The sequence below is a fragment of the Rhinatrema bivittatum genome, chromosome 2, assembly GCF_901001135.1.
Source record: "Rhinatrema bivittatum chromosome 2, aRhiBiv1.1, whole genome shotgun sequence".
Classification (NCBI taxonomy): Eukaryota; Metazoa; Chordata; class Amphibia; order Gymnophiona; family Rhinatrematidae; genus Rhinatrema; species Rhinatrema bivittatum.
The window spans coordinates 811692349-811718529 of record NC_042616.1 but is presented as its reverse complement, the minus strand read 5'-3'; the positions used below and the strand labels follow the sequence as shown (position 1 = coordinate 811718529).

At 50.3% G+C, this 26181-nt stretch overlaps 1 protein-coding gene and 1 long non-coding RNA gene across 4 annotated transcripts in view; one reads left to right on the top strand and one right to left on the bottom strand.

Moving 5' to 3' along the window:
- Positions 1-21684, bottom strand: part of KIFC2 (kinesin family member C2) — a 147215-nt gene extending 125531 nt beyond the window's left edge. For all 3 annotated transcript variants that reach the window (XM_029592229.1, XM_029592230.1, XM_029592231.1), the window contains exon 1: positions 17991-21684. The gene's annotated coding sequence lies outside the window, so the exon portion shown is untranslated. The remainder of the gene's footprint in view (positions 1-17990) is intronic.
- Positions 1-26181, top strand: part of LOC115085803 — a 160237-nt gene that overhangs the window by 60317 nt on the left and 73739 nt on the right. The window lies entirely within an intron of this gene.

The following is a 26181-nucleotide window of genomic DNA, read 5'->3' as shown; positions in this document are numbered from 1 at the left end:
CGGACCACCCTGGGCTTGTCCTCTGGCAGCTTATACACCTTGTTGTCTCCCAAGGCCTTTATGAGTTGTTCCAGCTCATCACCAAACAACTTACCCCGAAAAGGGAAGGACCCCAGTTGAGATTTAGATGAGGCATCCGCGGACCAGTTCCAGAGCCACAACAGACGCCGTGCGGACACCGCTGAAGATATAGTGCGTGCCGAAGTACGTAGAAGATCATAAAGGGAATCTGCCGTATAGGCGACTGCTGATTCCATACGGGCCGCCTGTTCAGCCTCCCCCGTGGGAAGGTCTTGGGCCGTCAACATTTGCTGAACCCACCTTAGCAAAGCCCACTGCATAAGGCTACTGCATACAGCGGCCTGTAACCCTAAGGCGGATACTTCAAATATGCGCTTGAGCACCACTTCCAACTTCCTATCTTGAAGGTCTTTAAGCGCTGTGCCTCAAATCACCAGAATAGTAGTATGCTTGGCTATGGCCGTGACTGCCGAGTCCACTTTTGGAACTTTAAGGAGGTCAAGCAAATCATTAGGAAGTGGGTATAATTTCTCCATGGCTCTAGTAACCTCAAAGAGGCCTCCTGGGTCTCCCACTCATGGGATACAATCTGTGATAGCTTCGGGTGAAAGGGAAACATCTGTGGTGCAGCGCGGAGCCCCGCTAAAGCTGAATCCCCCGTAGATAAATCTGACGTTTCCTGAAACAGAGGGAGTTCCAGCTCCTGAAGTATGTGTAAGATCAAGGGATCCAGTTCTTCCCGTCGGAACAGACGGAGACCTGGGGGTCATCCCCCTCCACCTGGGTGGCATTGTCCCCCTTATCGCCCATATCATGAGTGGAAGAATCCTGAAACCCCGGATCCACCAGGGCCACCGGGTCAGGCAACCTATCCCCCGGGGAAAAGGGAGGGAAGCAGGAATCCGCCTTTCTCTAACCCCTGGAGTCCCTCGGGATCTTTGCTGGGCTGGGAGACTGGGAATCCCACTCAGTCTCCGCCTCCATATATGCTTATGCAACAACAAGATAAATTTAAACGAAAATGGATGCTGTCACTTTAAGAGCCCCCCCGGGGGATTAAACGGAGGAGGAGCTGTGTCTGCAGCCAAACCGCGCAGCCTGTACGGCGGGGACAGCGGAGGAGGGAGATCCTCTCCCTCCTCAGAGCAATCAGCGTCCCCGTCCGAGGCAGACAAAATGGCCGCTGCTCCCACACTAATCGGGAGCGGGCCAGGCCTCTGCCCCTCAACATCGTGCGCGCCGGGCTATTTTCTTCGCCGCAAAATGGCCGCCCCCCGCGCTGAATCTGGATGCTGCGAAGGCCCCTCGCCCCCGGGAAGACACCGGGAGCAGAGGCCTTCGTGGGAGAGCCGGAGCCCCGGCTCTCCACAAGAGCTACACGCCGTCCCCCTCGGCATGGTTGGCAGCCGGGTGGAAGGTCCACCCCCTCCGGAGGCCCAGGAGACTGCTGGCAGGTGCGGCTGAGGTAGGAGATTGCAAGCTAATAAAGAATTAAAATCAAATCTCTTTTGTTGTACTCTTTACTTTTTTCTTTTTTTTTTTTAAGATACTCAGCCCACGAGGGATGGCGCTGGGGGGGAAACCAGAGGAATTAAAGCATCTCTGAGGGAGGGGGAGAGTGACCGGCCCACCGGTATATCCTCCCCCTCTTCTCACTGGGCTATGGCTGCTTCAGGAAAATTTATGAGAAAATCAGAAAACCACTTTTCTTTTCTTTTTTTTTTTTTTAAATGATCCAGTCAAAAGTTCTGAAAGATTTTTTTTTTTTTGTATAAGAAATTCAAACCTGATGGGGCAAGGCCCCAGGGAATTGAGATCAGGACCGCAGGTTATGCCTCTCAATCTGCTGGAGTCAGAGAAAATACTGAGGGATCGCAGGTGGCACCCCGGGTTCTATGGGAGGTGCTTTTCAGTTTCTCTCTGACTCCATCTGCTGGAAGGGAGGCATAACCCCAGCAGTCTGGACTGATCCTGGAACTCACAGGGAAATTTGCTGTTACGCACTGCATAAAAAGTCAAATCACCCTAATCAGTGCACCAATGATTTTTGTCCATAACCTAAAATATACCATGGAAAATCAGATTCAATAAATAGAGATTCACCAAAAAATGTATACATGTGCTTTAATAAAAGAAAATTATTCCTTACCTGCTAATTTTCGTTCCTGTAGTACCATGGATCAGTCCAGATGGTGGGTTATGTCCCCCGTCCAGCAGATGGAGTCAGACCAGGCTTCGAGGGGGCGTAACCATATATACCAGTACCCCCTCTGCAGGAGTTCAGTATCGAGTATATCAAAGCCCGAGGAGAAAAACAAGAACACTCTGGATCAAGTTTGTTTAACCAATCATTGAACAACAACTGTAACATCAACAGTTAACTGTAGACAACCAACCAACTTGTAGGGAGTTGTGGAAATACGAAAGAGGAAAAGAGGACTGTGAGAAACAGAAGACTGCCAAAGAGTGGTAGAGCAGAGCGAAGCAGGACTAAGAACCCAAAGCGGTGGGCGTCTGGACTGATCCATGGTATTACAGGAATGAAAATTAGCAGGTAAGGAATAATTTTCTTTTCCCTGTACGTACCAGGATCAGTCCAGACGGTGGGATGTACCCAAGCTTCCCTAAATCGGGTGGGGTCCTGAGAGGCCTGCTCGGAGAACCTGCTCGCCAAAATGTCCAGAATCTGAAGAGGCGAGATGCAGGCGATAGTGCCTCGAGAACGTGTGCAGTGATTTCCAGGTCGCTGCACGACAAATCTCCTGGGAGGAGACAGAGCGGGCCTCCGCCCAGGAGGCTGCCTGAGAGCGCGTAGAGTGCGCTATGATGCCGCGAGGGGGAGTCCACCCCGCTCCAATATAAGAAGCGGCAATACCGTCCTTTAACCACCTGGCAATCGTCGTCTTCGAGGCCTGGGACCCCTTCCTGGGACCGGACCAAAGTACGAACAAATGGTCAGAAATCATGAACGCATTAGTAGCCTCCAGATAGTGAAGCAACGTTCGCTTGACATCCAAGAGCCGAAGGGTCTTCGGTTCGGAGGAAGAGAAGGACGGAAGTTCCACCGTCTGGTTCAAATGGAAAGACGACACCACTTCGGGAGAAAAGAGGGGACGGTACGGAGAGAAACCCCCGAATCCGTGAACCGAAGATAAGGCTCTCTGCACGACAAAGCTTGAAGTTCCGAAATTCGTCGAGCAGAACAGATGGCCACAAGAAAGACAGCCTTGAGAGTGAGATCCTTAATCGTTGCGCTGCGTAGAGGTTCGAAGGGCGGTCTTGACAAGGCGAGAAGCACAAGATTAAGACTCCAGGAGGGACATGGATCCCGTAACGGAGGACGCATATGCTTGACACCCTTGAGGAAACGTGCAATGTCCGGCTGAAGTAGGAGAGAGCCACCAGACTGCACTAGCGAACCCAGGGCGGACACCTGAACTCGTAACGAATTATAGGCGAGTCCTTTATCCACCGCATTCTGGAGAAACTGTAGAATCTGGGGCACCGAAGCCCAAGTGGGCCTTGTGCCCTGGCTGGTGCACCACATCTCGAAATCCAAACTCGGACGTAGGCCACCGATGTTGACGTCTTCCATGCTCGCAACAGCGTCAAGACTACTGCCTCCGGGTAGCCCCGGCTCCAGAGGCGACGCCGCTCAAAAGCCAGGCCGCAAGACAGAAAAGTTCTGCCTGTTCGAAAAATACTGGGCCCTGATGTAGGAGACGGGGAAGATGTCCTAGTCTTATCGGCCCGTCTATCACCAGCTGCAGCAGGTCCGCAAACCAGGGTCGCCTGGGCCACTCTGGGCGACGAAGATCACGGTCCCCTGATGGCTTTCTATTCTGCGAAGAATTCTGCCCACCAGGGGCCACGGTGGGAAGGCGTAGAGCAGGAGATGTGGAGGCCACGGGAGGACCAGGGCATCCACTCCTTCTGCGCCGCGCTCTCTTCTGCGACTGAAGAAGCAGGGGGCCTTGGTGTTGAGAGCGGTCGCCATCAGGTCCAAGTGGGGGGCCCCCCACCGGTGCACAAGGAGTTGCATCGCCTCGTCGGAGAGGGACCACTCTCCGGGATCCAGTTGTTGACTTAGGAAATCCGCTTGAATGTTGTCCACCCCGGCAATGTGCGAGGTCGCGAGACGGACGAGATGTCGTTCTGCCCACTGCATCAGAAGCGCCGCCTCGATCGAGACGTGCCGGCTCCGAGTACTTCCCTTGCCGATTGATGTAGGCCACGGTGGTGGCGTTGTCCGAGAGGACCCTGACCTCCCGGTTTTGAAGAAGTGGGAGGAAATGTTGGAGCGCTAGGCGGGCCGCTCTGGTTTCAAGACGGTTGATTGGCCACGTCGCCTCCACCGCTGACCATGTCCCTTGCGTTGCGCTTCGATCGCAGACGGCTCCCCAGCCGAGTAGGCTGGCATCCGTGGTCACCACCACCCAATTGGGGACCTCGAGGGAGACGCCGCGAGCCAGATTCGACGGGTCCAACCACCAACCCAGACTGTCCCTGGCAGTCTGCGGAAGGGGAAGTATCATCTGATAATCCTGCAAGACTGGTTTCCAACGAGAAAGAAGCGCTGCCTGTAAGGGCCGCAGGTGCGCAAACGCCCAGGGCACGAGGTCGATGGTGGAACCCATCATGCCCAGGAGCTGCAGATAGTCCCAGGAGGTGGGTTCTGGCAACGCAGAGAATCGCCGTATGTGATCCCACAAGGATTGAGCCTTGTCCGGTCATAAGAAGACCTTGCCCGGACGCGTGTCGAAGCTCGCCCCCAAGAAGTCCAAGCGCTGTGAAGGAACGAGGGAGCTCTTGGAGAAGTTCACTACCCAACCCAGGGAATGAAGAACCTGGACGACTCTGGCTACCGCTGACTGTCCGTAGTTGAAGGACTTCGCCCGTATGAGCCAATCGTCCAGATAGGGATGAACAAGAATTCCCTCCTTCCTTAGGGCCGCAGCCACGACCACCATGATCTTGGTGAAAGTTCGAGGAGCGGTCGCCAACCCGAACGGGAGTGCCTTGAACTGAAAATGTTGGTCCAGAATCTTGCAACGGAGGAAACGACGGTGCGCTGGGAGGATGGGAATGTGTAGGTAGGCCTCTGTCAGATCCAGGGAGGCGAGAAACTCCCCCTGATGCACCGCCGCAATCACCGACCGGAGCGTCTCCATGCGGAACCGGACAACCCGCAGTGACTTGTTGACGTCTTTTAGGTCCAGGATGGGCCGGAAGGATCCGTCCTTCTTGGGCACGACGAAGTAGATGGAATAGTGGCCCAAACCCACCTCGCCTAAGGGTACGGGAGTAATGGCCCCTATGTCCCATAGCCTGTCCAGAGTTTGCCGTAACGCTCTTCTCTTGAGGTCCGAGCCACAGGGGGAGAAGATGAACCTTCCCCTCGGGGGGCGGACAAACTCCAAGGCGTAGCCGTGTTTTATGGTATCCAGAACCCATTGGTCCGAGGTGATACATGCCCACTCCTCGTAAAAACTCGCCAGACGACCCCCAATCCTGGGGGTGGAGGAGTGGGCGAGGTTGGCTTCATTGAGTGGACTTAGGAGGGGGGTTCCCCGATCTGGATCCATCTCGTGCGGGCCTGCGCCCACGAAAGGAGCGCGACCAGGCCTGCGATCTGGGAGCGGAAGTCCGAGGCCCAGCCTGTCTGTAACTTCTGTAATGCCGCTGTGCCCTGGCTCTGGTCTGAGAAGAAGCAAAAGCTCTTGAGGGCCGGGGTCTATCCTCAGGGAGGCGGTGAACCGCGTTTTCCCCCAGGGACTTGATGATCTGATCCAGATCCTCCCTGAAGAGGAACCTGCCTCTGAAAGGTAGAGAGCCTAGATTCGACTTGGAGGAGGTATCCGCTGCCCAGTTGCGAAGCCAGAGTAGACGCCGTGCCGCCACCACCGAAACCATAGATCTTGCCAGGACTCGAAAAAGGTCATACAAGGCGTCCGCCCCATACGCCACGGCAGCCTCTACACGATCCGCCTGGGCGGCTTCTTCGGGCGGCAGGTCCTGAGACGTGAGCAGTTGTTGCACACAGCGAAGGCTAGCCCGCTGAGCTAGCAAACTGCGCATAACCGCCCGCATTCCCAGGGCGGAAACTTCAAAGACCCGTTTAAGAAAAACCTCCAACTTGCGGTCCTGAGTGTCCCTTAAAGCCGCTCCGCCCGTCACTGGAATAGTCGTCCTCTTTGTGACTGCCGACACCGCGGAGTCCACCTTTGGGACCTTGATGAGCTCCAGGAAATCCTCAGGGAGAGGATACAACTTCTCCATGGCTCGACTGACCTTCAGGGAAGCTTCCGGGGTATCCCATTCCCTGATCAGGAGCTGTAGAAACGAATCGTGGATGGGAAAAGCCCGAGATCTCGGCCGAAGCGCCGCCAAGACCGGGTCCCCCTTCTTGGAGGAGGTGACGACGGCTGGTGCCACTGGAGCTGGCGGGTCCGGCGGTGGGTCCAGATCCAACTCCAGGAGGATCTGTGGTATGAGGTCGTCCAACTCCTCCCTCTGAAAGATGCGGAGCACACGCGGGTCATCCCCCTCCGGCGGGCCGTCCGGTTGCCCCACGTCCGGGGTATCCGGGACATCTACCCCCAGGATTGAAGCCGCCCCCACCGCTCCGGGGGCCAAACGGACCCGGGTGGGGACCTGGGAGGCCCCCGCGCCCGAACCCGATCCTACCGAGTCAGGGGGGGCATGCGGAGTAGGCGTGAGCCATGGAATTTTGGCAGGGGGGGTCCCGCGGGAGCTTCCAGGCCCTGTAAATAGGCTGTATGCATTAGCAAGATGAACTCCGGGGAAAACCCCGGCCTGCTCGGGGGGGGCCCCGGGGGAAGCGACATCCGATGGCCCCGGGGCCTGAGAGTCTTGCTCCGGGGACAAAATCGGTGGAGAAACGTCAGGAAATTCACTTTCCTCCTGCGCTGCATGAGCCTCCTCAGCGCGCTGTGAATGTAAAATGGCTGCCGTTCCCGCCAAAAATGGCGAAGTGGACGGCCCGTGCCACCCGGGCAAAGATGACAGGAAGGAAAAACCGCTGAGGGACTGCGAGGTGCCTTCCCCCCTGGGAAGGCATCGTGCGCAGATGCCCTCGCGGGAAATCCGGGACCCCGGCTTGCCGCAGGCCGAGCAGCGCGACGGCCGCGGCATTGGGGAAGAGAAAGAAGCCTCGGGGGGGGGGGCCAAGAGCAAAAGGAATCGCCGCGGGGGGGGCCCGGTCGGCTCGCACTGCCCGCTGTCCCAAAGATGAATTAGGTGCCGCGGGGGGGGGGGGGCCTTCTCGGCCGACACTATCCGCTCGGAAGTTCCTCCCCTCCCTGCCCCAGCAGCCCTCGAGGAGCTCGAAACGGGCCGTGGGCGAAGAGAAAACGCGGAGAGGCTGGCCCCACTGGCTTCCGCGAGGCACCGGTGCTGAGACTCTGTAAAGAAAAACTGCAAAGAAACAAAACACTCCGAAACTTACCCCTGGCCAGAGAAAAACAAGGTCGCGGGAGACAGAGAGCACAGAGGAGAGGCAGAGCAGAAAGCCACGCTTCCCCAAAAATTGAATCAGAATGTTTTTTGGTTTTTTTTATAAACTTGATCCAAATTGTAATACAGAAAGGAGAGCAGAAGAAAAGAAATTCCCTGCCAGATTGGGGAAACACTGATTCCCCTACTCTCATCTGCTGGAGTCAGAAGATACTGAACTCCTGCAGAGGGGGTACTGGTATATATGGTTACGCCCCCTCGAAGCCTGGTCTGACTCCATCTGCTGGACGGGGGACATAACCCACCGTCTGGACTGATCCTGGTACAGACTGATGAAGCAAGAGGGTAGGTGGTCTAAGAACGCCGTGTGGGCAAACAGTGGATTAGACACCAGATGTTGTCCAAAAATTCTTTTATTTGAATGGAGACACAAGATTCAAACTATCGCCCGACTCAGGCCAAGTTTCGCCCCCCACGGGGCTTCCTCAGGGGCTGTATGTAGATTAATATAATTCCTATATTCAATATATTCTTATGTAATGATTCAAATGTCTCAAACTTGCTGACACAATTGCGTTGTTAACTTCGGGGAAAATCCCTCCAGGGAATAATGCTTCTCAAAGCGCTACAACGTAGCGTTAGATTAATTAAACAGTAAAACGAGACGGTCTCAGCTCAATGCAGAATCCTTAGGATTCTTTAGAAAATCGCGCTAATGGGGGTGGGGGGTCGACACGGGGGGGGGGCGGTCCTGTGCTAGCACCACCGCGGTGCGATCACTGCCGGTTTCACACCCAATAGCGCCACCATAGAAGGTGTAGCTATTGGGCGCGAAATAGGACGCAAAAAGGCACCTACCTTTTCGCCGTCCGCAGTGTCTTCGCGGAGTCAGCCCCGGTGACGCCCCGACTCCTCCTCTTCTGGGGCCGGCTCCACCCTGATTTAGGTAGCGCAGGCATACGCTACCTTCACAAGCTGTCACAGGCTTCCGCTGTTAGCGCAAGCCTGCGATAGCTTTAGAAAATGAGGCCCAATGTTAGGAATTATTAGGAAGAGAATGGTAAATAAAACAGAAAATGTCATGCCTCTGTATCGCTCCATGGTGAGACCGCACCTTGAATACTGTGTACAATTCTGGTTGCCGCATCTCAAAAAATATATAATTGCGATGGAGAAGGTACAGAGAAGGGCAACCAAAATGATAAAGGGAATGGAACAGGTCCCCTATGAGGAAAGGCTGAAGAGGTTAGGGCTGTTCAGCTTGGAGAAGAGACGGCTGAGGGGGGATATGATAGAGGTCTTTAAGATCATGAGAGGTCTTGAACGAGTAAATGTGAATCGGTTATTTACACTTTTGGATAATAGAAGGACTAGGGGGCATTCCATGAAGTTAGCAAGTAGCACATTTAAAACTAATGGGAGAAAATTATTTTTCACTTAACGCACAATAAAGCTCTGGAATTTGTTGCCAGAGGATGTGGTTAGTGCAGTTAGTATAGCTGGGTTCAAAAAAGGTTTGGATAAGTTCTTGAAGGAGAAGTCCATTAACTGCTATTAATCAAGTTGTCTTAGAGAATAGCCACTGCTATTACTGGTATCAGTAGCATGGGATCTGCTTAATATTTGGGAACTTGCCGGGTGCTTGCCAGGTACTTGTAGCCTGGATTGGCGATTGTTGGAAACAGAATGCTGGGCTTGATGGACCCTTGGTCTGACCCAGTGTGGCAATTTTTATGGTCTTATGTTCTTAAGTAGTACATGCAAACCGAAGAACAGTAACAATTACAGAGGTACCTTGAAGATTCAGGAAGCCCATGCACACAGAGGTCAAACTTGCACATTTTCAACTTTTACAGGTAAGTTAATAAATTGAGATTTCTCTTCTCTGCTTCTCTGCTTCTTTGCAACGTCCCCTCCCTCCTCATCCTATCTTACCCACTTTACTTGATTTTAACTCACCTTGAGCTCAGATTAGGAAAGGAAAATTGGTTCTTACCTGCTAATTTTCATTCCTGTAGTACCAAGGATCAGTCCAGACCGCTGGTTGGGATTTTTTTTTAATTTTTAGATTTTAGTTTTAATTATGTGCCTTTCCCTGTACGTACCAGGATCAGACCAAACTGCTGGGTTGTGTCTCCCTTCTAGCAGAGGGAGTCAGAGAAAAAAAACTGAAAAGGCAGCCCTCTTAACCTGGTGTGCCACCTGCGATCCCTCAGAATATACGATATCAAAGCAGAATAACCAATAAAGGAGAACAAATCCCCAAACATAACAACCAGTGGCTACAACAATACGCGCAGTAAAATAAACAAACCGTACCGCCGCATAACATATCAATCAAGAAGATTCCTTCCCATGCCTGTAAAGAACTCTGCCGAGGTAAGAAGGAAGAAAACATACAGAAAAAATGGACTCTCCAAAAACCCAAGGGCAGGCATCTGGACTGGTCCTTGGTACTACAGGAACGAAAATTAGCAGGTAAGAACCAATTTTCCTTTCCCTGTACGTACCAGGATCAATCCAGACCGCTGGGATGTACCAGAGCTGCCCTAATTGTGGTGGGATCCGGAAAGTCCCGCTCGAAGAACACTGCTGCCAAAACTGTCGACCTCCGGATCCCGGACGTCCACACGATAATGTTTCGCAAAAGTATGCAAGGATTTCCAAGTGGCTGCTGTACAAATCTCCTGCGGCGAGACCGACTGGCTCTCTGCCCAAGAGGCCGCTTGAGACCTGATAGAGTGCGCTTTCAAGCCTTCTGGTATGGCCTGCCCAGCGCAAAGATAAGTGGAGGAAATGACCTCCTTCAACCACCTAGCAACCGTAGCTTTGTCCCCATCTAGGACCAGTCAATAAGACAAAGAAATGATCCGATAATCGAAAAGCATTGGTCACCTCTAGATAGCGAAGGAGAACCCGGCGCACATCCAACTTATGCAGATCCTTATCCGTCGCAGAAGTCAGATCCAAATTCGGGAAGGCCGGTAACTCTACCGTCTGATTGATAAGAAAGGCCGATACCACCTTGGGCAAGAAGGAGGGAACGGTCCACATCGAAACTCCGGAATCCGAAATACGAAGATACGGATCCTGACATGACAAAGCCTGAAGCTCTGAAATTCGCTGTGCAGAGGTAATGGCTACCAAAAAAAAAACAGTCTTGAGTGTCAAATCCTTCAACGTAGCCCGCCGGAGGGGCTCAAAAGGAAGACCACATCTAAAAATACTGGACCTTGTCGAAGAAGATTCGGAAGGTGAGTGAGACGCACCGGACCGTCGATCGCCAATGAGATCAGATCCGCAAACCATGGCCTTCGGGGCCACTCTGGGGCTACCAGAATGACAGACCCCACGTGGTTCTCTGTCCGACGCACAATCTTGCCCACTAGTGGCCAAGGCGGAAACACATACAGTAGTACCCCGCGAAGCCACGGAAGAACAAGAGCATCCACTCCTTCCGACCCGTGGTCTCTCTGACGACTGAAAAACCGGGGCGCCTTTGCATTTGTCCGAGTTGCCATCAGGTCGAGGTGTGGAACACCCCAACGACGAGTGATCAGCTGGAAAGCTGCGTTGGACAATTCCCACTCGCCGGGATCTAGATGCTGGCGGCTGAGAAAGTCTGCCTGCGCATTGTCCACCCTGGCTATGTGTGAGGCCACCAACCGGACTAGATGTCGTTCTGCCCACGTCATGAGCCTTTCGGCTTCCCAGGCCACCGACCAGCTCCTGGTGCCCCCTTGACGGTTGATGTAGGCTACCGTCGTCGCATTGTCTGACAAGACTCGCACTGCACACTGGGCTACCAGAGAGAGAAAAACACGTAACGCCAGGCATACCGCCCTGGTTTCCAATCGATTGATTGACCACGTCGCCTGATAACTTGTCCAACGACCCTGAGCAGATTGTGACTGGCAAACTGCTCCCCAACCAGTGAGGCTGGCATCCGTCATGACTATTACCCACTGCGGCTCCTCCAGGTTCATCCCCTGTAACAAGTGGGCTGGAATCAACCATCAATTGAGACTGCACCTGGCTGGTTCCATCAGTGGCAAAGGCAGGCGAAACTCCTCAGATTTCGGATCCCACCGAGAAAGCAATGAGTGCTGTAATGGTCTCATATGCGCCCACGCCCAGGGAACCACCTCCAGAGTAGACGCCATGGAACCAAGTACCTGCAAATAATCTCATACTATGGGCAGGGGTAAGGACATGAGCAGATGGATCTGCGCCACTAACTTGAGCATCCTCTCCCGAGTGAGGAAGACCTTGCCTACTGAGGTATCGAAGTGTGCTCCCAGGAAGTTGATAACCTGAGATAGTACCAACTGGCTCTTGGCAAAGTTGACCACCCAACCAAGGGACTGGAGCTGGAGTAGAACCTTGCTCACTGCTTCCCGACAGAGGCTCTCCGATTTGGCCCGGATGAGCCAATCGTCCAGGTATGGGTGAACCAAGATCCCCTCCTGCCGGAGGGCCGCTGCTACGACTACCATTACCTTGGTGAAGACTCAAGCGCTGTCACTAAGCCGAACGGAAGAGCTTGGAACTGATAATGCTCCCCCAGGACCATGAACAGGAGAAACCGCTGATGGCGCTCACGTATCCTGATGTGAAGATACGCCTCGGTCAGGTCCAAAGAGGCCAAATATTCTCCTGAGTGGACAGACGCAATGACTGACCGTAGAGTCTCCATGCGAAATCAGGGAACCTGAAGTGCTCGGTTGACTGCCTTGAGATCCAATATTGGCCGGAAGGACCACTCCTTCTTCGGGACTACAAAATAGATGGAGTACCTGCCTGTCCTGCGCTCCTCTGGAGGGACCGGAACAATAGCCCCCAGGGATTTCAAGTGACTCAGGGTTTGCCCGACTACCTCTTGCTTGGCCAGAGAGCCGGCGGGAGAAATCAGAAAAAGATCCCTTAACAGGCGGGCAAAATCCAACTCGTAACCGTGAGCGATGATATTGAGGACTCACTGGTCCGACGTGATCCTGACCCACTCCTCAAGAAACATGGAGAGGCGACCTGCCACCACTGGAACTGGGGAGAGGGTCGGAACACCTTCATTGGGACTGCTTACCTCCGGTGGCCCCTTGAGAGCCTCCCTCCCGCAATGGCCTCCGACCACGAAAGGAAGTAGGCCAAGACTGAGCCCTCTGAGTCTGTTGTCGGGCGGGAAAAGCGGGCAGCCGCAACTGCCGAAATCTGCGCTGTCCTCGGAAACGGTAATGCGCTGCCCCAAAGGGCCTGGAAGACTTAGGCTTGTCTTCTGGCAATTTATACACCTTATGCTCCCCAAGAGACTTAATAAGGGTGTCAAGTTCCTCCCCAAACAACAATTTTCCATTAAAAGGAAGATTGCCCAACTGAATTCTGGAAGAAATGTCCGCAGACCAGTTCCGGAGCCAGAGAAGCCGTCTAGCCGAAACTGCAGTGGCCATGTTGCGTGAAGATGCCCGCAACAGATCATATAATGCATCCGCTGTGTAAGCTACCGCGGACTCCATCCTATTCGCCTGATCTGCTTCCTCTGGCGGCAACACCTGTGATGTGAGTATTTGCTGGACCCACCCGAGGGTCGCTCGCTGCATGAGGCTACTGCAGACCGCTGCTCTGATACAGAGCGCTGACACCTCAAAAATGCGCTTGAGGAGGACTTCTAGCCGCCTATCCTGTAAGTCCTTAAGAGCCGTCGCTCCCATAACAGGAATGGTGGTCCGCTTGGTGACCGCAGTAACTGACGCGTCCATCTTGGGAATCCTGAGGATACCCAAGGCTTCCTCGGGTAAAGGGTAGAGTTTGTCCATCGCCTGTCCCACCCGCAGGGTCGCGTCCGGAGATTCCCACTCCCGAGTGACCAACTGCTTAAGCATTAAGAACATAAGAACATAAGAAATTGCCATGCTGGGACAGACCAAGGGTCCATCAAGCCCAGCATCCTGTTTCCAACAGAGGCCAAAAACCAGGCCACAAGAACCTGGCAATTACCCAAACACTAAGAAGAACCCATGCTACTGATGCAATTAATAGCAGTGGCTATTCCCTAAGTATAATTGATTAATAGCCATTAATGGACTTCTCCTCCAAGAACTTATCCAAACCTTTTTGAACCCAGCTACACTAACTGCACTAACTACCTTCTCTGGCAACAAATTCCAGAGCTTTATTGTGCGTTGAGTGAAAAATAATTTTCTCCGATTAGTCTTAAATGTGTTACTTGCTAACTTCATGGAATGCCCCCTAGTCCTTCTATTATTCGAAAGTGTAAATAACCGAGTCACATCTACTCGTTCAAGACCTCTCATGATCTTAAAGACCTCTATCATATCCCCCCTCAGCCATCTCTTCTCCAAGCTGAACAGCCCTAACCTCTTCAGCCTTTCCTCATAGGGGAGCTGTTCCATCCCCTTTATCATTTTGGTTGCCCTTCTCTGTACCTTCTCCATCGCAACTATATCTTTTTTGAGATGTGGCGACCAGAATTGTACGCAGTATTCAAGGTGTGGTCTCACCATGGAGCGATACAGAGGCATTATAACATTTTCCGTTTTATTAACCATTCCCTTCCTAATAATTCCTAACATTCTATTTGCTTTTTTGACTGCTGCAGCACACTGAGCCGACTATTTTAAAGTATTATCCACTATGATGCCTAGATCTTTTTCCTGGGTGGTAGCTCCTAACATGGAACCTAACATTGTGTAACTACTGCAAGGGTTATTTTTCCCTATGTGCAACACCTTGCACTTGTCCACCTTAAATCTCATCTGCCATTTGGATGCCCAATCTTCAAGTCTTGCAAGGTCCTCCTGTAATGTATCACAATCCGCTTGTGATTTAACTACGCTGAATAATTTTGTATCATCCGCAAATTTGATAACCTCACTCGTCGTATTCCTTTCCAGATCATTTATATATATATTGAAAAGCACCGGTCCCAATTGGGTGGAAAAGTTTGGGGCAGGGCACGCAGCCCCGAGAGTACTGGTTTCCCCTTAACTGGCTCCGAACTGGGGACTGGTGCCTCCACTTCTAGTTCCTCCAGGACATAGGGGATCAAGTGATCCAACTCCTCTCGGCGAAACAGCCGAGAAACCCGGGGGTCGTCCCCCTCTACTGGAGAGGACTCATCAACACCCCCATCTAGGTTTTGGAGGAGAGGATCCAGAAAAGATCCTAAGGGAGCAGGATCCGGAGCCCCCCCAGGGGCCGAAAGGGCATCCAGAGACGTGTCCCACCGCACAATCTTCGCAGGAGGGGGCTGCTCATCCTGCTGATGAGCTTCCGTCTCCAAAAAAGCCTTATGCATAAGTAAAATACATTTTGAAGAAAAAACTGACTGGCCCTTTAAGGGATCAGATAGGGGAGGGGGAGGAGGAGGGGGGTGGGGGAAGACTGGGCTCCTCGAAGGGGCAGGCCCCGGATCGCGCGGTCGAATGGGACTCAGACTGGGAGGAGAAATGATTGCCGTTCCGCGCCTCAAGGCAAAATGGGCCCAAAATCACCCCCGGACGAGCCCTTTCCCCCCGGGGAGGCAGTGGGCGCAAACCCGCCTCCCCACATGCTGAGCACGATAGCCCTAGTGGCATCCGGGGGGGGGGGGTGTTCCAAACAGCGCGGTAGGAAAGAAAAAAGAAGAACTTACAATACTCTGCCGACTCGCGGCCTTCCGGAGCTCTGGGAACGCTGCAGCTCCCGAGGAAACTCATCTCGGGGCGCCGAGGGGAGGGACCGGCCCACCGGTTAATCCCCCACCAGGGAGAGACGGCCCTCCGGGAACAAGGCTTTTAGAGCTGCCAGCCCCTGCCTTACCCTCTACCTGCTGAGTAAAGAGCCTGAGAAAATAAAACCGCACTGAGCTTTTTTTTTTTTTATACAACCAACTTGCTGTAGCCAAAGGTGTTAACTAAATCATCCAGAGCCTTAGAACTCTGTAAAAAAAAAAAAGATGTAACTAAATTTAAAGTAATTGAAAAATCAGGACCGCAGGTTCTGACAACCCTTTTGCTGCGAGTCAGAGAAAATACTGAGGGATCGCAGGTGGCACACCGGGTTATCAGGGGGTGCCTCTTCAGGTTTTTTTCTCTGACTCCCTCTGCTGGAAGGGAGACCCAACCCAGTGGTCTGGTCTGATCCTGGTACGTACAGGGAAAGGCACATAATTAAAACTAAAATCTAAAAATTAAAAAAAAATCCCAACCCATCATCATCCTATAGCATGAAACAGTGCACAAAAAGGGGAGATGTAGCTGCTCTTCCCTGCTACTGCCACATGGTGTCTCTAAACTCAACGCACAGGGTTCAGGGTCTACTTCTAAGCTTAATGCCACAGGCCAACTCCTGCTCTTAGAAAGGCAGAGCAGCACTTCCCAGCCACTAGCACACGGTGTCTCTAGCTTCAATGCACAGGGCCCAGGACCTGCCTCTCAACTTAATGCCAGGCTCAGGCTCCTACTCGAAGCTCAGAGCACTGCTAACGAGAGCAACATGAGGCAAAGTAAGGAGACAGGCTGTACAAGATGGCTTCTGATGAAAACTACTTGAGAAGTATTAAGAAAAGAGGTCATATGTAATGGCTCTCTGAAGAAAGCTACATGGGAAAGAATAGGGACAGATACTGTACACGATGTGTCCCTGATGAGAGCTGGCTGGGAAGCAGTAAGGAAGAAGGTATGCCTGATGTGTCCCTGATAAGATACAGATAGGAAGCAATAAGGGAGAGGGGGTGTGCCTGATGTGTCCCCGAAGAGAGCTGGATGGAAGCAGTAATGGAGAGGGCGTGCATCATGTGTCCCTGATGAGAGCTGGATGGAAGCATTAAGGGAGAGGGTGTGCCTGATGTGTCCCTGGTGAGAGCTGGATGGAAGCAGAAAGAGAGAGGGTGTGCATGATGTGTCCCTGATGAGATCCAGATAGGAAGCAATAAGGGAGAGGGTGTGCATGATGTGTCCCTGATGAGATCCAGATGGGAAGCAATAAGGGAGAGGGTGTGCATGATGAGTCCCTGATGAGATCCAGATGGGAAGCAATAAGGGAGAGGGTGTGCCTGATGTGTCCCCGAAGAGAGCTGGATGGAAGCAGTAATGGAGAGGGTGTGCATAATGTGTCCCTGATGAGAGCTGGATGGAAGCAATAAGGGAGAGGGTGTGCATGACGTGTCCCTGATGAGATCCAGATGGGAAGCAATAAGGGAGAGGGTGTGCATGATGTTCCCTGATGAAAGCTGGATGGAAGCAGTAAGGGAGAGGGTGTGCATGATGTGTCCCTGATGAGATCCAGATAGGAAGCAATAAGGGAGAGGGTGTGCCTGATGTGTCCCTGGTGAGAGCTGGATGAAAGCAGTAAGAGAGAGGGTGTGCCTGATGTGTCCCTGGTGAAAATTGGATGGGAAGCAATAAGGGAGAGGGTGTGCCTGACGTGTCCCTAGTGAGAGCTGGATGGAAGCAGTAAGGGAGAGGATGTGCATGACGTGTCCCTCATGAGAGCTGGATGGAAGCAGTAAGGGAGAGGGTGTGCATGATGTGTCCCTGATGAGAGCTAGATGGGAAGCAATAAGGGAGAGGGTGTGCATGATGTGTCCCTGATGAGAGCTGGATGGGAAGCAGTAAGAGAGAGGGTGTGCCTGAGGTGACCCTGATGAGAGCTGGATGGAAGCAGTAAGGGAGAGGGTGTGTATGATGTGTCCCTGATGAGAGCTGGATGGAAGCAGTAAGGGAGAGGGTGTGCATGATGTGTCCCTGATGAGAGCTGGATGGGAAGCAGTAAGGGAGAGGGTGTGCATGATGTGTCCCTGATGAGAGCTGGATGGGAAGCAGTAAGGGAGAGGGTGTCCATGATGTGTCCCTGATGAGAGCTGGATGGGAAGCAGTAAGGGAGAGGGTGTGCATGATGTGTCCCTGATGAGAGCTGGATGGAAGCAGTAAGGGAGAGGGTGTGTATGATGTGTCCCTGATGAGAGGTGGATGGAAGCAGTAAGGGAGAGGGTGTGCATGATGTGTCCCTGATGAGAGCTGGATGGGAAGCAGTAAGGGAGAGGGTGTGCCTGAGGTGACCCTGATGAGAGCTGGATGGAAGCAGTAAGGGAGAGGGTGTGTATGATGTGTCCCTGATTAGAGGTGGATGGAAGCAGTAAGGGAGAGGGTGTGCATGATGTGTCCCTGATGAGAGCTGGATGGGAAGCAGTAAGGGAGAGGGTGTGCCTGAGGTGACCCTGATGAGAGGTGGATGGAAGCAGTAAGGGAGAGGGTGTGCATGATGTGTCCCTGATGAGAGCTGCATAGGAAGCAGTAAGGGAGAGGGTGTGCATGATGTGTTCCTGATGAGAGCTGGATGGGAAGCAGTAAGGGAGAGGGTGTGCATGATGTGTCCCTGATGAGAGCTGGATGGGAAGAGTAAATAGAGAGTAATACAGAGAGGGATAAAGGGAGAGACCCTCTTTTTGAATGAATTACACTGGTACGGTTTTCAGAGCCAGGGGATGGAGTACATACTGTCCAGCGCTGATAACTCTGTCCACACGTCTCCATGTGACCGCTGGCAAGCCCTCCTCTTCGTAGTCTCCAGGCAGATTGGTTTTGGACCCTACAGAAGGAGATAAGGCATGGAACCTGTTAGGTATTTAGAGATTATGAAGCAAAAGCATTTCCTGGATAGGACAGCACAGTGACAGTCTGACATGTATTCCCCAGAGCCATTCCTTCAAAGCTTACTGACTCCAAAGAGAAGAAGCGGAAAGTAACAGTTTAATACTATTTTAAGTACCGCAGTTCTTCATATATCAAAGTGGTTTTCAACCTAAAATAAAGATGAGACAAAACATTATACTATTCACCCAGCCATCCCTTTAAATTCCTCCCCTAAATAAAACTTTAAAAATCCTGATTATAAAGCCAGGCTTTTAATTTTTTCTGAAAGTACCTATACTTCAGCTCAACTTTAGCTTCCGGTGGATTACCAATCCTTAAAATGGGAGCTCGTTAGGCAAAGGCAGCGCAACGAGCTTTCTTTAAGTCGAATCTCTGATGGTGAAGGAACCGCTCAGTTGTTCCCGGTGTGAAGAGCGTATGGCGTTCACAGGGTTTGCCTGCAATCACAGTCAGACCACATTACGCTAGTTAATAAGCAGGCCAATGCTCCCTTATTGCGCGTCGATCCACCTCTCCCAGGCGCCCGATTTAATATTTAAATCTGGTGCCACGGTGAAAAGGAAGCGTTAGGGGAATTTTTTTTTAACCCTGGGGGGGAGGGGGAAATAGGTTTTGCATCGGGGGTTATGGATGTGCGTCCAAAATGTGGCTAGCACATGGAATTGCATCGGCCTGAAGGTTTTTTTTCCCCCTTCCACAGAATTCAGGTTGGAAGTCTAAACAGAATCAGTCTGCACAGTCTTCAAATCTGACCAATTTTCTGGAAAATTCAGGGCCTGAAACCACAGAGCATGGTGTTTTGATCGTTTCCTTTGTTACCGAACAAGGTATCAGTAAAGTAATGCAATTGTATTTTAGGAATTTAAGCTTCTTTATTTCATGGGCCAAGTCTTAAAGAGTTTATCCAGATTTATCTAAAAGCAAGCGAGGTGGCAAGACTTTCTAGCATTAAGGCTGGAGGCTTTCATTTTGAGATAGTCATGTGAGTGCGTGATTAAATATACTAATGATATAATAATGATACCGACATATTCTTTTGCTCCTGAGCACTTGAAACCTGTTTTGGGAGGCTCTGGAAGATTGCCATCCTCAGCAGCTCCCTCCTGAGGACTCGAAATTGCGGCATTCAGTACATGCAGACCTTTAAAATCATGTTAAGCTCATTTCCAATTTTCTTTCGGTCTCCTTGATTTCTGTATCTCCTCCTCCTGTTCTACAGATTCTCTGATTTTAGTTTGGCGATCGCACTGCTAGTAGATGTTACGTAACTTTGCTTCGTTTCTATGGCTTTTTGGCATCACAGCGATGTGGATTGCCATCTGTTTCTATATGCAAAAATTAGTGGAAACGAATACATCTAAATTGGATAAATGGGAGAAGGGTACATTTTTGGATGCCCTAAATTGAACAGCCAGTTCTGGAACCGCCGAGAGCGGGGGCATGCACAAGGTCTAATAGTCATTGCGACACAGGATTTGGTGTGAGAGGTAACGGTGACTGTAACGTAATCAAATTTAACAAGATCACTGATAGAAGGACATTAAAAAAACACTCTCGCGGCAGCGTTTACTTTTAAAAAGGGAGACTATGATAAAATGAGAGAACAAGTTAGAAAAAAACTAAAGGGTGTGGCATGGGTGCTGAACTGTATAAAAATACTATCTTGGAAGCCCAGACTAGATTCAATCCATGAATAAAAAAGATAAGAAGACCAAACGATTGCCAGCATAGTTAAACAGCCTATGAGGGAGTCTGCTGGACCGCTAGATGAACATAAGAATATAAGACGTGCCAGGCTGGGTCAGACTGAGGGTCTAACAAGCCCAGCATCCTGTCTCCGACAGTGCCCAGTCTAGGTCACGAGTGCCCATCAGATCCCCAGTGGCTGATCTATTCCTTGTATCTCACTCGCAGGAATAAACACTGTCTCTCCCAAGTCTGCCTGACTAATAAGTGGTTACGGACTTTTCCTTCGGAAACTTGTCCAATCCTTGACCACCCCCTGAGTGAAAAAATATTTCCCACAACTTGTTTTAAATTGGTGGCTGTTAGTTTCATAGAGTGTCCCCTAGTCCTAGCAGTATTTGAAAGGGTAAATAACCGTTCCCTATTTACCGGTTCGACCCCACTCAAGATTTTATAAATCTCAATCATATCCCTTCTCAGTCATCTCTTCTATTTTAACTTTTTTTTATTTCCAAATTTTATATACTGTACACATAGCAAATGCAGACCACAACAGTAAACAACCACATATCAAAACACACCAATAAAATAACAATCTAAAAATTAATATATTATTAAAAAATCAATCAATGAAATAAAATCAGTCATCTTAAAAACCTTTTCACAGCTTGGAGAGATATGCAGGACCACTTCCTCTATCGCTGGCATTAGCAGCCTCCCCCCGGGGAATAACCAAGCCTTCACTCTCTATCTAAAGGCCAAGCTAAAGATCCCTAATCTGTTTAGCCTTTCTCCTGTTCCACCCCACTCATTATTTTATAAATCTCAATCGCATCCCTTCTCAATCATCTCTCCTCCAAGCTAAAGATCCCTAATCTGTTTAGTCTCTCCTGTTCCACCCCACTCATTATTTTATAAATCTCAATCGCATCCCTTCTCAATCATCTCTCCTCCAAGCTAAAGATCCCTAATCTGTTTAGTCTCTCCTGTTCCACCCCACTCATTATTTTATAAATCTCAATCGCATCCCTTCTCAATCGCCTCTCCTCCAAGCTAAAGATCCGTAATCTGTTTAGCCTTTCTCCTGTTCCACCCCACTCATTATTTTATAAATCTCAATCGCATCCCTTCTCAGTCGTTTCTTCTCCAAGCTAAAGAGCCATAATCTGTTTAACCTTTCTTCATAATGAGAGCTTTTCCAGTCCCTTTACCATTTTCGTCACCCAAGAAGTAAAAGAGTCACTCAGGGAACACAAGGTCGTAGCAGAAAAACTAAATGAATTCTTTGCTTTGGTCTTTAATGATGAGGGTACTGGGGAGATATGTATGCCAGAAACATTCCTTGAGGACAATGATTCAGAGAAACTGAAGCAAATCACGGTGAACAAGGAAGACGTAATAGAGAACCTGACAAACTAAAGAGTAAAAAATCAATAGGACGGGATGGTATACTCCCCAGCGCTCTGAATGATTTAAAAAATGAATTTGCACACTTATTACTAGTAATCCTTAACTTCTCATTTAAATCAGCTATGGTACCTGAGAACTGAAGGATGGCCAATCTAACACCCGTTTTTTAAAAAGGGTTCCAGAAGTGATCCAGGAAACTACAGCCCAGTAAGCCTGATGTTGGTGACAGGTAAGAATGATAGAAACTATTCCGAAGAGTAAAATTACTAGACAGACACAGACTAATGGGGCACTAATCCTTTCCTTTGCACAATCGCAAAGGGAAAAGGTGAAGTGAATTACAAAACTCACCTAAAGTCACAAAAGGAATCCAGGAAAAGCAGTAAACCAAACAAGAAAAGCTGGAAAGCTATGAGCACAAATGCTCATAGTTTGGGCAATAAAATCCCAGATCTGCAAGCCCTAATGGTGGAGGCGGACTTGGACATTGTTGCTGTCACCAAGACGTGGTTCACGGAATATCATGATTGGGATACAGCCATACCGGGCTACAACTTGATAAGGAAGGACAGAGAGAATAGGAAAGGGGGAGGAGTGGCTCTTTATGTCAGAAACAATATCCAAGCATCTGAGCTACAAGGAAGATAGGGCAATGAAGAAGCACTATGGGCCAACCTAAAAAAAGATGATAGGGCATCCATATATATTGGAGTGGTTTACAGGCCTCCAAGTCAAAAGGAAGAGTATGACAGAGATCTGGTTGAAGACATCCAAAAGATGGGAAAGAAGGGAGAAGTGGTGATCGATGGAGACTTTAATCTGCCAGATGTAGACTGGAGAATCCCTTCTGCTGAATCTAACAATAATAGAGAAATAGTAGATGCCCTGCAAGGGGCTTTGTTCAAACAAATGGTAATGGATCCCACGAGAGAGGGAGCTATACTCGATTTAGTGCTCACTAATGGAGATAATGTCTCTGATGTCCAAGTGGGCGCCCACCTCAGCACACGGTTAAGCCGGGAATCCAATCGAAGGTGAAGCCTGGGTCCAAGCGAGGTCCAAAGCCAAGGAGTCAATCCGGAGGGAGGAAGGTAAGGTGGGACAGCAAGGAGAGAAGATGGACAAAGAACCACCCGACAAAGACACAGGACCACCGGAACAGGAACCAGGAGACGAAGACAGGACACAGGAACGCAAGCAGAGCAGGAACCAGGAACAATGTGGCTATCGGCTACTTGAAGGAGTTCGACCTATTGCTGAGGTGTCTGAAGTGGGGCAGAGCAGGCCTTATATAGTGGCAGGCCTGTGATGTCATCTTGAGGCACCACGGGAATTTTCCCGCCACTGGCCCTTTAAAACAAGCTCAGCCGTGTGCGCGCCTAGGGACGCCCGCTCAGCTGAATGGCGTTCCTCGTGGGCCATGTCGGACCTGCGCGGCAGTCAGCCGCGGTTCCGCTGGTTGGTGCGTCAGGGAGCCCCCCTTGGTCCGGGGCTGCAGGTAAGCGTGGCCGGTCGAGGGACGGACTCACGGCCGGCCAAACACAGCAATTATGGAAAGGGCCTGATATTCAGTGTCATTAATCCAGTTAAATTCACATTTAGCTGGAGAAACGTCAGCTACACCTGCCACCCCTGAGTTAGCCACTGGGTAATTCTGAGTAAGAAAGGTTGGCTGTATTCTGTGGGATCCTGTCGGGTATTTGTGACCTGGACTGGCCGCTGTCGGAGCCAGGATGCTGGGCTCGGTGGACCTTTGGTCCGACCCATTATGGCAAGCCACCTGACTCCATTTCCTGCAGGACAGGCCTAGCCAGTCCTTCCATTTAGTCTTTCTGACACTTCAAAGCAGATTATATGCAAGTGCTGGAGGTGATTCCCTGTCCCTGGAGGGCTCACAACCTATGCTTGTACCTCATCACTGGAGGGTGAAGGGACTTGCCCAAAATCCCAAGGAGCAGCAGTGGGATTTGAGCCCTGGATCCCCTTCCTCACAGCCTGCCTCTAGTTCAGATTTCCCTGAGAATGCAACAGGGTACAAACCCGGGCCTGGCCCAGAAGGAACGCAGCCCGCCAGGAAAGCAGGGGAGGTGCGCCATGGCAGTAGGGTTGCTTGCTGGTTTGCTTCTACATTCTCACACCTAGCTCTCTGCTAGACGTAACGATGAGCTGCATATTGCAGGGAAGACTTCCCTGATCCAGGCCCTGGGCGCTGCTCAGGGATAAGGTCAGGAATTGTTTTGCTTCTTGTGGCTGCCGGTCACGCCCTCCAAAATGCATTTACAGCGTCCAGGAATGTTCTCTCCGTACCATGCCCCCGAGGAGCCAGGGCAACTGAAGGAAATGGAGGGTAACTGAAGCTACCCGCCTTCTATTCTGGTGCTACCTGCTTTTATAGCTTTTCTGATATTCTCCCCCCCCCCCCCCGTCCCTACAGCTTTTCTGATATTCTTCCTCGTCCCCCAACAAAACTTCTCGCTCACCATTACTCTTCTTTTTTTTTATGATAAACAATTTTTATTGCCATATTGCAACGTACAGCATGAATACAAAACCAGTGGTACAAAAATATTGTTACAAACCAGCTAGAGCATTTTTTAAAAAAAGTTATCCGTATAACCAATGTAAAGAGAACAAATCAATAAACATTGCTGAAACCAAGTCGTAGGTGTCTAACTTACAATAGGAAAATATTCAATACCACCTGGTAATGCTAGTGACCTAGATAAGCAGGTGCAATATCAAGCATCATTTTATACCCATCCCCTCCTCAACCCTCCCCCCCACCCACCTCTCTGAGTTATTCGGAGCTGCTCTGCTAATTAAAGGAATGAAATTCAAAGATGATTTAGTTTTTATGGTGATAAGTCGTGACTTTCCAAACATGCAAGGTGCCTTCTTAAGCGGTCTGTCGCACCAACCACTGCTCATATAGTGCCCAGGTTTTTGAGAAGCCCAGCATACTCTGATGTTTATAAGCCGTTATCTTACCCAAATTATACATAACATGAACCTGAGCCTGTATGTCTGCCAATGAAGGTACCCCTCTCTCTCTCCAGAGGCGCGCAATAACACACCTAGTGGCCGTTATTACATATTTAAGGAACCTCATTAGTGCCCTATTGTCTCCCTGTGTATTCACAAAAAGTAAAGCTTGTATTGTACTGATAGCTAGAGGCGTGTGTGAAATGGTCTCCAACCACTTCGAGACCTGGGACCATACGGATTGTATATTGGGGCAAGTCCACCACATATGCATAAATGTACCTTCTGCCCCACATTGTTTCCAACACTGTGCAGGCTTGCTGGGGTACATACGATGCAGCTTCACTGGGGTGATATGCCAACGGTACAGTAATTTATATCCGTTCTCAATATGCCCGGTGGAGATGAGTCCCCTCCCCATATATTGGAAGACCTCCAGCCAATCATTTTCAGAGATTGTTCCAGGTAAGTCCCGCTCCCAAGCGCATAAATGCGCATAAGTGTAAATGGGTTTCCCAGTTAACATCTTGTATATGCGGGAAATAACTTTATCAGTTTTATCCGCTTGGCGGCATAAGACTTCAAAATCCGGGATGCCTTTTGACAATTCTAAGTGGACTGCCTCCGACTGGCAAAAATGGCGGACCTGAAGGTATGGAAAAAGATCTCTTTCGGGTAAGTGGTATCGAGAGCTAAGGGTAGCAAAGGAGATCAATCCGCCCGGCTCCCAAATATGAGCTAATTGAAAGATTCCCCCAGCCCTCCATCTACGGAATACCGGTGACTGGTGGCCTGGTAAAAAGGAAGTGTTATGAAACAAATAAGAACTATGATAGGAGACCCGGGTCCCCACCAACACATTCCTCCAGTGGGACCAAACAGTATAGGTACTCTGGACTGTTTCCGGAAGTACATGGGCAGCAGCCCACGTATGTTTAGGTTGCCACAGTAAAGCTGCCAAAGGCATAGTCCCCAACATTGCCTGTTCCAAGCGAACCCATAAGGGTTGTCTCTCCCGCTTGTGCCAATCAACAACGGCTTTAAGGTGCGCCGCCGCATGGTACCAATGGAGGTTAGGGACGCCAAGGCCCCCTTGTAGTTTTGGGCGATATAATACTTTTCTAGATACTCTCGGCTGCTTTCCCCTCCAAATATATTTTAATAACCTCCTCTGCCATTTTTCTAGCAGCTGAGAAGGAATTGCTAGGGGGAGCGTCTGAAATAAATATAGCAATCTAGGGAGGATATTCATTTTGAGAACCGCTATCCGTCCCACCCAGGAAATGTGATACCGGTCCCATTCTTCCAAGTCATGATAAATTTTGTCCATTAACGGTGGGTAATTTAACTGAAATAAGTCCTCCCCCGTGCCAAGCTGTATGCCTAAATATTTAATTTTCTTGGTTGCCCACCGGAAAGGGTGAGTGCGTTTTAGCTGATCTACCATAGGGGCAGGGGCCGAGATATTTAATAATTCCGATTTGTCCCAATTGAGTTGAAAGCCCGACACCTGTCCAAAGTCCAGTAAGTCTTGACTAATAGCAGGGAGGGATTGATGAGGGTCGGTAATGGTAAACAAAATGTCGTCAGCAAAAAGTGACAATTTGGAGGAGAAGTCACCCACCGTCACGCCCGAAACATGCGGGTTATTTCTTATTTTCGTCGTAAAAGGCTCCAAAAACAAAGCAAAAAGAAGAGGTGAAAGCGGACACCCCTGCCGAGTGCCTCTACCTATCTGAAAAGTATCAGTGTAACCCCCATTCACCTTTAGCCTCGCCCGAGGATTAGCATATAGTTTTCTTATCCACCCTAAAAAATGATCTCCTACCTGGAAAGCCTTTAACGTGTGAAACAAGAAGGACCAATGAACAAAGTCAAAGGCCTTCTCGGCATCAACCGCCAATAGTAAGCTAGGTGTAGCGCTCTGTCTTGCCCACCGAATAGCGTCAATAGTCTT